Raw genomic sequence first — 14574 nt, 5'->3', positions numbered from 1 at the left:
CCTTTATACCTGCGACTCCACTTTCAAGGAACTATGCACCTGCACCCCTAGATCTGTTTGTAAAACTCCCCAGGGCCCTACCATTAACTGCATAAGTCTTGCTCGGATTAGTCTCACAAAATGCATCACCTCACATTCATCTAAATTAAACACCATCTGCTACTACTTGGCCGTTGCCTCATCTGATCAAGGTCATGTTGGATGCTAAGATAACATTCTTCACTACACAACTAATTTTGGTGTCATCTGCAAACTTACCAAACATAACTCCTACATTCACATCCAAATCATTTTATATAAAGGATGAGACACAGTGGACCCAGCACCAATCCTTGCAGCATACCACTGGTCACGGACCTCCAGTCCAAAAAACAACCCTTTACCACCATCCACTGTCATTAACCTGCATGCCAATTTTGTATCCAATTGGCTAGTTTCCCCTGGATTTCATGTGATCTAACCTTGCTAACTAGTCTACCATGTGCAACCTTGTCAAACGTCTACCGCTCTGCTTTTATCAATCAGAGTCAGAGAGGTGTACACACAGAAATAGACCCTTCGGTCCAACTCGTCCATGCTAACCAGATAACCCAACCCAATCTAGTCCCACCTGCCAGCACACAGCCCATATCTCTCTAAACCCTCCATATTCATAATATCTATCCAGACACCCTTTAAATGTTGCAATTGTACTAGCCTCCACCACTTCCTGTGACAGCTCATTCTATACATGTACCACCCTGTGCGTGAAAAACATGCCCCTTAGGTCCCTTTTATATCTTTTCACTTTCGCATGTAACTGATGCCCTTGAGTTCTGACTCCCCCACCCCAAGGAATAGACTTTGTCTATTTATCCTATGCATGTCCCTCATGATTTCATAAACCTCCAAACTATCAACCCTCAGCCTCCAACACTCTAGGGAAATAGCCTCCAGCCTATTCAACCCCTCCCTATAACTCAAATCCTTCAACCCTGGCAACTTCCTCGTACATCTTTTCAGAACCCTTTCAAGTTTCACAACATCCTTCCGATTAGGAAGGAGACCAGAATTGCATGCAATATTCCAAAAATGGCCTAACCAGTGTCCTGTATAGCCACAAAATGACCTCCTGTACTCAATAATCTGACCATAAAGGAAAGCATACCAAATGCCTTCTTCACTATCCTATCTACCAGAGACACCACTTTCAAGAAGCTATGAACATGCACTCCAAGGTCTCTTTGTTCAGCCACACTCCAATCTTACCATTAAGTGTATAAATCCTGCTAAGATTTGCTTTCCCAAAATGCAGCACCTCACATTTATCTAAATTAAACTCCATCTATCGCTCCTCTGCCCACTGGCCCATCTGATCAAGATCTTGTTATAATCTGATGTAACCTTCTTCGCTGTCCACTACATCTCCAATTCTGGTGTCATCTGCAAACTTACTAACTATACCTCCTGTGTTTACATCCAAATCATTTATATAAATGACGAGAAGTAGTGGACCCAGATCACATCCTTGTGGCACTCCACTGGTCACAGGCCTCCAGTCTGAAAAGCATCCCTCCACCACCACCCACTGTCTTCTACCTTCAAGCCAGTTCTGTATCCAAATGGCTAGTTAGAGTCAATTGGAGCCCAATACAGCATCCACTGCTGAACTCTACTGCTACTAAGTCCATTAGTCATAGAGATGTACAGCACAGAAACCCGTCCATGCCGACCAGATATCCCAGCTGAAAATGTGTTGCTGGAACAGCGCAGCAGGTCAGGCAGCATCCAGGGAACAGGAGAATTGACGTTTCGGGCATAAGCCCTTCTTATGCCCGAAACGTCGATTCTTCTGTTCCCTGGATGCTGCCTGACCTGCTGCGCTGTTCCAGCAACACTTTTCAGCTCTGATCTCCAGCATCTGCAAACCTCACTTTCTCCCCGACCAGATATCCCAACCCAATCTAGTCCCTCCTGCCAACACCTGGCCCATATCAGTCCAAATCCTTCCTATTCATATACCCATCAAGATGCCTTTTAAATGTTGCGATTGTACTAGCCTCCTCTGGCAGCTCATTCCATACACATACCACCCTCTGAGTGAAAAGTTTGCCCCTTAAGTCTCTTTTATATCTTTCCCCTCTCGCCCTAAACTTATGCCCTCTAGTTCTGGACTCCCCAACCCCAGGGAAAAGACTTTGTCTATTTATTCTACCCATGCTCCTCGTAATTTTATAAACCTCTAGAAGGTCATCCCTCAGCCTCTGACGCTCCAGGGAAAAGAGCCCTAGCCTATTCAACTTCTGCATATAGCTCAAATCCTCCAACCCTGGCAACATCCTTCCAAATCTTTTCTGAACTCTTTCAAGTTTCACAACATCTTTCCGATTTGAAGGAGACCAGAATATAGTTCTCCCTATATTCCATGAAATCTAACCTTGCTAATCAGTCTCTCATGAGTAAACTTGTTGAACGCCTTATTGAAGTCCATATAGATCATGTCTACCACTCTGCCCTGATCAATCTTCTTTTTTACTTCTTCAAAAAACTCAATCAAGTTTGTGAGACATGTTTCCCATGCACAAAGCCATGTTGACTATCCCTAATCAGTCCTTGCCTTTCCAAATACATATAAATCCTGTCCCTCAGGATTCCCTCAAACAAATTTCCCACCATCTATGTCAGGCTCACTGATCTATAGTTCCCTGGCTTTTCCTTACCACCTTTCTTAAATAGTGGCACCACCTTCGCCAACCTCCAGTCTTCTGGCACCTCACCTATGACAATAGATGATACAAATATCTCAGCAAGGGGCCCAACAATCACTTCCCTAGCTTCCCACAGAATTCTATGGTACACCTCATCAGGTAGTGGGGATTTAGATTCCCTACCGAGTGGAAACAGGCCCTTCGACCCAACAAGTCCACACTGGCCCTTTGAAGAGCAACCCTTCCCCTCTGACTAATGAACCTAACACTATGGACAATTTAACAGGGCCAATTCACCTAACCTGCACATCTTTGGACTGTGGGAGGAAACCGGTGCACCCGGAGGAAACCCACACAGACACAGGGAGAATGTGCAAACTCCACACAGACAGTTGCCTGAGGCTGCAATTGAACCTGGGACCCTGGTGCTGTGAGGCAGCAGTGCTAACTACTGAGCCACCGTGCCACTATCAACACATCCAGCACTTCCTCCTCTATATTATAGACATTTTAAGATGTCATCAACTATTTCCCTACATTCTATATCTTCCTTGTCCTTTTCCACAATAAACACTGATGCAAAATAATCGTTTATTATCTCCCCCATCTCCTGTGACTCCACTCAAAGGCCGCCTTGCTGATCTTTGAGAGGCCCTTTTCTCCCCTTAATTACCCTTTTGTCCTTAATGTATTTGTAAAAACCCTTTGGATACTCCTTAAATCTATTTGCCAAAGCTATTTCATGTCCCCTTTTTGCCCTCCTGATTTCCCTCTTAAGCATACTCCTGCTGCCTTTATACCCCAAGTATTCACTCGATCTCTCCTGTCTGTACCTGACATATGCTTCCTTCTTTCTCTTAATCAAAATCTCAGTTTCTTTAGTCATCCAGTATTCCCTACAACTAACAGTCTTTTCTTCCACCCTGACAGTAATAAACTATCTCTGGACTCTTGTTATCTCATTTCTGAAGGCTTCCCATTTTTCAGCCATGCCTTCACCTGTGAACATCTGCTCCCAATCAGTTTTTGGAAGTTCTTGCTTATTGACTTCAAAATTAGCCTTTCTCCAATTTAGAACTTCAACTTTTAGTTCTGGTCTATCCTTTTCCATCACTATTTTAAAACCAATAGAATTATGGTCGCTGGCCCCACTGACACTTCAGTCACCTGCCCTATCTTATCTCCCAAAAGTAGGTCAAGTTATACATCTTCTCAAGTTAGTACATCCACATACTGAATTAGAAAATTGTCTTGTACACACCTAACAAATTCCTCTCCAGCTCAACCCTTAATACTCTGGCAGTCCCAGTTTATGTTTGGAAAGTTAAAATCCCCTACCATAACCACCCTATTATTCTTACAGGTAACAGATCTCCTTATAAATTTTTTTCTCAATTTCCCACTGACTATTAGGGGGTCTATAATACAATCCCAATAAGGTGATTATCCCTTTCTTATTTCACAGTTCCACCCAAATAACTTCCCTTTATGTATTCCCAGGAATATCCTCCCTAAGTACAGCTGTAATGCTATTCCTTATCAAAAGCACCACTCCCCCTTCTTTCTTGCATCTCTTTTTATCCTTCCTATATCATTTGTATCCTGGAACATTAAGCTGCCAGTCCTGTCCATCTCTGAGCCACATATCTATAACTGCTATGATATTCCAGTCCCATGTTCCTAACCATGCCCTCAGTTCATCTGCCCTCCCTGTTACGCCTCTTAAATTAGACTGTGTTTATTTCAATGCATCAGTCCTACCTTGTTCTCGGCTTTATCCATGCCTGCCCTGACTATTTGACTCACTTCTTTTCTTAAGTGTACCAGTCTTGGATTGATCTCTTTCCTCACTACCTCCCCACCTTACTAGTTTAAATCCTCCCGAGCAGTTCTAACAAATCTCCCTGTCAGTATATTAGTCCCCTTCCAATTCAAGTGCAATCCATCCTTCTTGTACAGGTCACGTCTACCCCAAAAGAGATTCCAATGATCCTAAAACGTGAATCCTTCTCCCATACACCAGCTCCTCAGCCATGCATTCATCTTCTCTATCCTCCTATTCCTACCCTCACTAGCTTGTAGCACCAGAATTAATTCAGATATTACAACTCTTGAGGACTTCCTTTTTAAATTCCTGCCTAACTTTCTATACTCTCCCTTCAGAATCTCATCATTTTCCCTTCCAATGTCGTTGGTTCCAATGTGTACAATGACTTCCTATTGGGCCCTCTTCCCCTTCAGAACATTCTACACCCTCTGAGACATCCTTTATCCTGTCACCAGGGACGCAACACACCATTCTTATTTGTCACTGCTGGCCACAGAAACATCTGTCTGTGCCTCGGACTAGAGAGTCTCCTAACACAATCAATCTCTTGGAACCTGACATACTCCTCATTGCATTAAAGCCAGTCTCGATACCAGAAACTTGGCTGTTTGTGCTACATTCCCCAGAAAATCCATCATCCTCTGCGTTTTCCAAAACAGCATACATATTTGACATGGAGATAGTCACAGAAGACTCCTACACTACCTGCCTGTCTCTCTTACCTTTCCTGGAGTTATTCCATCCATGTGACTGTATGTGTGACTTTTCTTCCTTCCTATAACTGCCATCCATCACACCCCTTTGCTCTTGTAAATTCGTCCTTGCCTCTAACTGTCACTCCAACTGATCCCATTCGATCTCCTAGGATTCGCAACCAACAGCATTTATTGCAGATGTAATCATCAGTAACAATGTAAACTCTCCCTAAACTCTAACATCTGACAAGAAGAGCATATCACTCTAAGGTCCATTTTTGCTTCTTCCAATCTGCAGATCCTGAAAATAGCACTGCCTTATTCCTCTACAAAATGCTGCTTCAGACTAACTTAATACTTATGGTTTATATTTTTAAGTTTAATCAAGACACTTATCTCAATAAAACATATAAATCAAGAAAGACCACACTTTACTCACTACTGTGACTTATAGCAAGGCCACACTTAAAAACTATTCACTTATCTGTTTTTGTGCTGTGACATCTTTCAAACAGGTTCCTCCTGAATCAGGTGTGAATTCCACTGTTTGTTAATTTTTCTAGACGCACTCCGATGTCCAGCAATACATGGATTCAACAGCAAAGGCAGTAACTGCGCAGGTTCACTGCTGCATCAGTTAGCAGTGTGGGTTTCTTTCTCTCTCTCTCTGCACTGACCTGACTATGTGCTGCTTTTGTCTGTTCCTCTCCCTTTTAAAAATGCCATTGTTTTGACTTTTCTTTTCTCCAAAGTTCCAAAACAATGCAACAGCATATAAAAAAGTAATTGCTGCTCCTGGAATTCGAGGAAATCATCTCCAACACCCAAAATACCTCAAAAAAAAAAGGAGCAGCCTGTTACAGCCAGAAATTTTTCCCGTCCTCCAACTTGGAGTGATTTCTTCAAAAAACAAACTCAAGCGACTTAGTGAGACATGATTTCCCACCCACAAAACTATGCTGACTTTACAAAATTAGTCCTTGCCTTTCCAAGTGCATGTAAATCCTGTCCCTCAGAATCCCCTCCAAAAACTTGCCCACCACTGACATCAGGCTACCGGTCTATAGTTGTCTGGCTTTTTCTTACCACCTTTCTTAAATAATGACACATAAACCAACCTCCAGTCTTCCAGAACCTAACGCATGGCTATCAGTGATACAAATGTCTCAGCAAGGGGCCTCACAATTTCTTCTTGATGTTTCTGCTCTAATGTGGACACAAAGGGCTAAAACCACTTGCCAAGAACCAAGTGATAGTTTCTAGTGAGCCCACAATTGCATTCAAGCATGGACTGCTTCGGTATTTGGGAAGTCACAGATTGTGCTGAACACTGTGCATTCCTCAGTTAACATCCCCCTTTTGACATTCAGATGGAGGAAAGGTCATTGATGAAGAGACTGAAAACTGCTTGGCTGAGGATACTACCCTGAGATAGTGTCCTTGGCCTAGCTGTCAAGGATATCTGTAGAGAACACTATCTCTGTGTCCTCAACAGATATCTTGGAGCGAGATGATAACAATCACAACTATCTTCCTTTGTGCCAGGTTTGACTCCAATCATTAGACGGCTCCTCCTCCCCTCAAACCACTACTCCCACCCCTGAGCTCCCAATGCTTACAGCTTTGCTAGATCTCCTTGATGCCACATTCTGTCAAATGCAGCCTAAATGTCAAGGGCAATCACTCTCACCTGACCTGTGGAATTCAGCTCTTTTGTCCATATTTGAACTAAGGTGATAATGACGTCAGGAACTTAGTGGCTTATGCGGAACCTAAACTGAGTGTCAGTGAGCAGGTTAATGCTGAGTAAGTACTACTCGACAGCAATGCTGATGACATCTTCAATCATTTTAATACCAAATACTGTCTAATAAATGTAATGCAAGCATCTCCCTATTGTGACATCTCATTCCTCACCATCACTCCTTCTAATCTTGGAATAGTATTTGATCAGTGCAATTCAGATCTAACAAAAATAGGAGCAAGAATGGATATTTGAGATTGAAACAATTCGAGTTTTGCAGTACTTGGCACCATTCACCAGTCTCTTAACTCAATGTTCTGCTGACTACTGTGCATAGATTTACACTATTGTCCAAGCTAATGATACTGTCAGAACATCATGTAAAAATAGTTGACTAGGAATGTACAATTCCACTTATGAATGTGACCCTGAATGTCACAGTGTTCTCACCAGTGAGATATCATAATTATTTTGAAGTGTACAGTTGTTTGCAGTATAAAATCAATACAAAAAAGGAGCCAACATACACTTATTACAGATAGGGCCATATCCTAATAACAGTTACATTGTATTGACTCATTGTATTGATTCTACTCTTACCTCTGCCACATTCAGCTCACTATCACCGCTAGTTGAAACGTGCAGTGCTGGAAGAGCTCAGCAGGTCAGGCAGCATCAGAGGAGCAAGGAGAGTCGATGGTTCAGGAATGAAGGGCTTATGCCCAAAATATCAATTCTCCTGCTCCTGGGATGCTGCCTGACCTGCTGTGCTTTTCCAGTGTCACACATTTTGACTCTGATCTTCAGCATCTTCTTTCACCACTATACTTGCTTACTATACGCTGTCTTTCTCCAAGAAGGCTGGTACCTGGAAAACAAGACAATAGCAAGAAATTTCACTCTTAAGAAGACGGCAGTTACAGGAGAAAGCAGACACGCCCAGCACAGCAAACCTCCCCTAATAGAAAGAAATAGGTTTTATTATTTAATAAGCAAACAATTCCTTCAAAATGTGCATTGAAGGTTTAGAACCCTGACATGCATAAACACTGACCTTCAAAACAACACACACTATTGTAACTGCAGGATTGCAAAATTACTTCTCAAGCACTAAGTCCTTTATACAAAAAAGCTGCCCATTATGCCATTATGTAGCATTAACAAGTATATAAAAGAAACTAATGGAACAAAGATTATGCACAAGTATAAAGCCATCATTGATCTCAATGCAGTGCTCTCCGTATGAGCAAGATAATGAATAAGAAATGTGCAAAATATATGTCTCAAAACTTTGACATCACAGAAAGGAATTCAGATTGCTGGGGCAATCCAACTTTTGATTCCACATGGTGAAGAACATGGGCAGCACTATCTTAATGTCAACCTATTGCCACTCAGTGACTTAGAAGTGATTTAGTGCTTTGTTTCTGGAGATGCGTGCTCATTGCAGTGGCATCGACTATCAACATAGCCTTAGTTAAAAAGCGCGAAAACAACAGATATCCAAGAACCTGGAGGGATAAAGCTTTGCAAAATCTGTCTTTAAGGTAAGCCATTTATAAAGTAAAAACAGAAATGTTCTCCAGAACTTAAAGGATTTTATTTTTACTTCCACAAAATTGGGTGTGCTCACCTCTGCCTAAATAGAGCAAATATCTAGTGCCAGTGTTTACTGCTGGGACCAAGTCTGCACATAGGTACAGGCGATAATAGCTGGTGATGGTAGGATGGGCTCGGTTTCAATATTCTGTTGAACAGTGTCGTAATGGAAACCTCCCCATTCTGCAAGAAATGTAGCATTGTATGGGAAACATGCTCCAGAATGAGCCAGAGCTGAAAAATTTAGGATTGGAGAGTTACTTCAGCTTTGCAATAGCTCCTTTACAATTTAGAATATAATTACTCAAATCTGTACAAATACATTTAAGTAGTAATGACTGATTTTAAAAACGTTTGTATATGAAGTGTTTTGAATATCACTAAAAAGAGCTATGCAAATGCATAACAATTTTCTGTTATCTTCAATACTAAATTCATTTTAATATTTGTAACTTAAACAACATCTAAATCTGACCTTGCTGTTGTATCTTTTCACAATTTTACTGCTAGAGAATAATGTTGGATTGTTTCAAAATGAACACTGAAGCTTTGTGTCTTGGGTTGGGTACATCTGCTGCAACATTTGAACTTTGAAGCTTTGGAGTCAGCATTATGCGTGATGAGGCTATAACTGTTAAAAATTGACATATTTCTGAAAAATACAAGCTCATTGCAAAACATGCTAGAAAGTTCATTGGGGCCAGAACAGCAAGATAATAAACAGGAACATGAAATTCAAGCCAACACTAAAAGACTAACCGTTTTTTTTCTCTTTTCAAATGTTGTGTATTGCAGCATTTTCTGATTTTATTTCATATTTTCTTTTATCTGTACTCATTAAAAAGTTGCATTATTCTTATCACAAACCCAGCAACGATCAGTAAATAAATCTATTTTACAAAAAAACTTCGAAAGATGTCAATTCAGTTTAATTTGGTGCTGTACTCTTTGATTCCTCACACTTAAGATTGCATTTCTTTCTAATAAAAAGGTGAAATGTCAAAAAGGTCTCCTCTGAATTGTTCACTATAATTGTGGCAGAAGATCTCAGGAAACCCCAAGGAAAGAGAATAAATGTTATTTTCACCATTTTTAAGGAGTTTGTTATCTTTTGCTGAATCATGTTACAGGAAATTATCAAGAAAACTACACTGGAAGTTAAAGGCAGTACTGCTTCAATATATTTCTCTTGCTACCAAGAATCATATAAACCCTAATAGAATATTAAAACAGTTGTTCCAAAGGCCAAAGTGATGACAGACTTATCTGATTCAACTTTATCAAACAGAAACAAAATTACTTATTAAGTACCCAGCAACATCAAAAATATGAGAATGTGTTAAGAAATACCTTTAACCCCATTCCTTGAAAATACAAATGTGATAGGTACATGATCAAACTTCATGGGTCATGCATTGCAAGCCTAAGTGGTGATTTTACATATTTGAAACTAAACTAGATGTTTAAAACATCAATATATGTAAAAAGAATAGGAAATATCAACTCTTCTGGTCAAAATGAATATAGAACACATCTTCCCCAGTCATCTCAGGAGTATAAAGAGTAATACAAATAATTAAACCAAAAAAAAAACTTGTGTTCTCCTAAGGACTTCCTTCCACATTCAGTTCACCATTTAAGACACTCATTGAGCAGAACATCCACTTGAAGACTGGAACTAAAATTATTCCAATTTTAATTTGCTTGCTGCATGTATGTTTAAGAATGTTTACTAATAAGTTTGTGCACAATCATAAAATCTTTAGTGGAAATCTGGTAAAGCTGTTGGATAGATTTTGGGTGTTTTCCCCACCCATGCAAAATGAGAAAAAGAATCATTTCTGTCACCAATGTGAAAGGTGACCCCATGTACCAAAGTGGAAATAATCACCCCCCAAATTACTTCCTGTACTAGTGAAATGTTTGGATGAAGAAGCATGTATCTCTAGATGTATTGTAGCAATATCTCTGGAGCTACAAATGTAGTATTGTTTATAATAGGCTGACAAGTTACAGAATGTTGCACTAGAAGATTACTACCATTTTAATGCATGAAATGATGACTACAAATCTCTGTTGTCAAATGATTTAGAGAGATAGGTTATGGTGTATGTATTGGTTGAGAGTGTAAATTTTTCATATATGCTATGCAAAGCGTAACGAGCCAAAAATGTACAAAGCTGGAAAAAGCACAGCAGGTCAAGCAGCAGAGGAGTCAACGTTTCAGGTTGGAATCTTTCAAAAGTGGCTGATCCATTCCATCACCATAGTATAACTTCCATCTCCATGGTATAACAACTGAAGAGTTGAAGTTGAGCAGAAATATTCATCCATGTCTTTCTTACCTCTAGTCTTGACTTCCAATGCTCTCCTGACTGGTCTCCCATCTTCCACATGGCATTGACTTCACTCAAAAAAATAACTCTGCTGCCAGTATTACATCTTGCACCAAACTTTAATCACCTATTATTCCTGTACTTGCTACAGGTACAATTGTTCAGTTTAAAAATCCTCACCTTTGTTTATCAAATCCTTCCTTTGCCTTATTATCTCTTGCCTTCCCTATTATCTCCTTCAGCCCTACAAGACAGAGATCTCCATATTCCTCCAATTCTGGTCTTTTGTACATTATTATTTTAATCATTCCAGGATCGACAGCTATGCTTTCAGGTTTGGAATTGCCCTGTTTCTCATACATTCTGCTTAATAACAAACTTGATTAATGTGTCTTGTTCTATGTCATCTGTTGATGGGTGCCAAACCTTTTTTTAAATTCCTTTTGCTAATTAAATGCCTTGAAGTGTTCTGATACATTTAAGGCACTAAAGAATTGCACAATATTGCTATTTTCCACTCAATTATACTCAACTCTCTATCTACCCTGGTATTAAAATTTATTGAATTTGCAACAATCTACTCTAAACTGGAGTACGAGCCATCATTTGGCTGATGGCTCTCCCAGATAGGGTCTGTAAATATAGAAACTTGTTTATTTGCAGATATACCTTTTCATAAATCTGTCGTAATGTTTGCACAAGGAGGCAAAATTTCTAGTGAAAATTGGTGGAAACCAAAAATAACATTTGGAGAGCTTAATTTTGATGCTCAGAGACCAATGGCCTCAGACTTTATGATGGTACATTTTGCATCCTCATTCTGATAGTAGACTTATGAGCCAATTTTTTTTAAAAAATGACTGTAATCTGCTTGTATATATCATTATGCAAGACCTACACCAGTGCAGTTGGTGTCTAATATACAACTAGGAGAAACGTCAAACAAAAACTTTCCAAATTGTGATAGAGATCAAGATCTCTAGATCAGGTTCAGAGGTAGAGAGAGTTTAGAAAAAAAAGCTGTGAATTCAAGTTTACTTTAGTTGTCATTAGTTTTTGTTTCCTGTTCATTAGGAACTTTCAGCATGTACATCAATACCAAAATAGTTCAACTTTCTTGTGAAGGTCTAGCCATGTTCCTCATGATGGCAAACCGCAGCTTATTCCATTGGCTCCCATGAATGTCAAGGCATCTGTACATGTATATGAAGAATGGCATTCTATATTCATATAGCCATATATAAAATATGTATAACTGACATGACAAGTAATGTCAAGGAATGCTTTTCATTAGTTTAGTTAACTTCACATTTGATTCACTTGTCAAAATAATATTGACATTACATCTCATGACATTAGATTCCTTCCATTTAAAAAAAAACTTGTTTGAGTAAGTTATTGAAACTTCCTGATCATAGTTGCCACCAGGGAATGGCTGAATGGAGCATGGAGGAGAGTTATTTGCAACAAAAATGATGTAGATAAACAGTTCTACTCTTGCTGTCTCCACACCCCCATTTCAATTTCTCCCAAAAAAAAAGAGGCAACAAGATCCACTCTGATGCAAACAGTGGAATTTCTGCCAATCTAACAGCTCATTTAAATAAAACACTAGTAAGAGAGTATTATTAAATGCTACATCAGAATTAAACAATAGAATTTATAGATTGTCTTTTAAAACCCATTACCTGACCACTACTACTACATTTATACAATATATTCTTTTCAACTTGCTGCTTTTCGATAGCATGTTGTCCTTTCATATCACATCAGGGTTTTTTTCATTACTCTTTATCATTCTTCTGTCACTAAAAGGAAATGTGATTTCAGGTGACATTTGAGTAACGTCATTAATATTATGAATGCGGCTCTCAAAAACAGTCAGTTAATTTCCACGTGTGTCAAATATTTCATATATTACGAAGAGAGGGCAACCCTAATGGTCCACTAAAAAGTGAGAAGGTGGGATTACATTGCTGGTTCACACTTGGGATTCATAGTCAACTACTAGTAGTCAGCATCAAAGCAACAACAGAAATTGCTGACGAAACTCAGCAGATCTGGCAGCACCTGTGGGGAAAAGACAGAGTTAATGTTTCGAGTCCAGTGATTCTTAATTGAGCAATTTCTGTTTTATGATGACACTATGGGTTTAAGAGCTCTATTTTATCCTGTTTCTTTTATGAAATGAGGTTGAGACAGAGCTTTGGAGTGGTCTGTTCCAAGCCAATAAAGTAAACAGCTTGTGAGGCCTTGGGTTTTTTTAAAAAGGCTTATCAATAGAAGCAGCATGAATGGGTAGAGTCAGGCTCCCGTAGAACCAGGGTTTTAGTTTAGTTGTTGATAGTTGTTAGGGTTTAGAAGTTGGCTGTGGAAGTTGCCTCTCTCTCCGTTACAGCTAAAAAGCTTGGGTTCTCCCTCTCTGCCAGAATTACATGTGGGACAATCTATTTTACTGACTTTGCTTTTGCCAAGGTTATGTTCGTGGGATGTTGATATATTGGAACAGATTAGTAGTTAGTTAATGTATTATTCTGTTAAATTATTCATAAAGTTGTACCAATTTTTCTTTCAGTTTGTATTTTAACTGGAGGTGTGTTTTGCACAAAGCCAAGTAGTGTGACTAATCAAATTATATCTGGAACACAGTACCTTACACTTGCCTTTAACGGAGGTAAAAGTTAGGGATAGGCTGTCTCCTTGATATGTTTGCAGAGCGTTTGGTGTGGTCTATAATAGTTTTTGTTTTCCAATTTCCAGGATTCACAATTCTTTGTTTTATTTCCATAGTCAGTGTCATGGTGAGTAGTGTCATGGCAATGGCTCAAGAACACTGATTTCCATTTCAAAGGTGAAGGTTGCACATCTAATAACAAGCAGCAGCAGTCTCCATTAAATCTGTTAATCTTTGTTAACAAGTTAAATCCGTGACTTCAAGTCAATATGACAGGTAAGGGAGAGAAATTGGTAAGTAGTAGTAGTAAATAAGTAGACTACCAAAGATTGGTAAAAAAGGGGAAAAAAAGGTGAATAGCAAAGGTCTTTCCCTAGGTCTTTCTTTAAGGTGAGAGGAGAAAGATTTAAAAAGAACCTGAGGGGCAACTTTTTTTTTCAAATACAGAGGGTGGTTTGCATGTGAAATGAACTGCCAGGTGAAGTGATAGATGCAAGTACAGTTACAACATTTAAAGACATTTGGACAGGTACAGGAAAGGTTTAGAGGGATATGGGCCAAACACAGACAAGTGGAACTAGCTTAGTTTGGGAATCTTGGTTGGTGTGAATGAGTTAGACTGAAGGGTCTGTTTCCATGCAGCACAACTCTGACTGAATTGGACAAACGTCTGAAACGTGCAAAGATTATGTAAATTTATATAGAGCCTTTAACATAGTAAAATGCCCCAATGTACTTCATATGAGCAATTAAGTAACAAAGACATAACTGAGAGTTTTAGGAGCAGATGAACTGAGGCTGGGGTGATGTTGGGTGGTGTTGTGGAGGTGGAAGTCGGTAGTCTTGGTGATGGGACAGAAACTCATCTCATCACCAAATACTTTATCAAGTTGCAAATTATCTGATTCAGACTAAGACACTTAGTCACCAGGAAGAGAAGTGGAGTCAGTGACTAGGGAATAAAGTTTGTGTTAGTGTGTGATGACAATGATTTCCATCCTTCCTTTGTTT

Source organism: Chiloscyllium plagiosum, unplaced genomic scaffold (assembly GCF_037043375.1).
Source record: "Chiloscyllium plagiosum isolate Xiang-an unplaced genomic scaffold, Cpla_swu_hap1 HiC_scaffold_16, whole genome shotgun sequence".
Lineage (NCBI taxonomy): Eukaryota > Metazoa > Chordata > Chondrichthyes > Orectolobiformes > Hemiscylliidae > Chiloscyllium > Chiloscyllium plagiosum.
Note: the sequence above shows the minus strand (reverse complement) of the source record.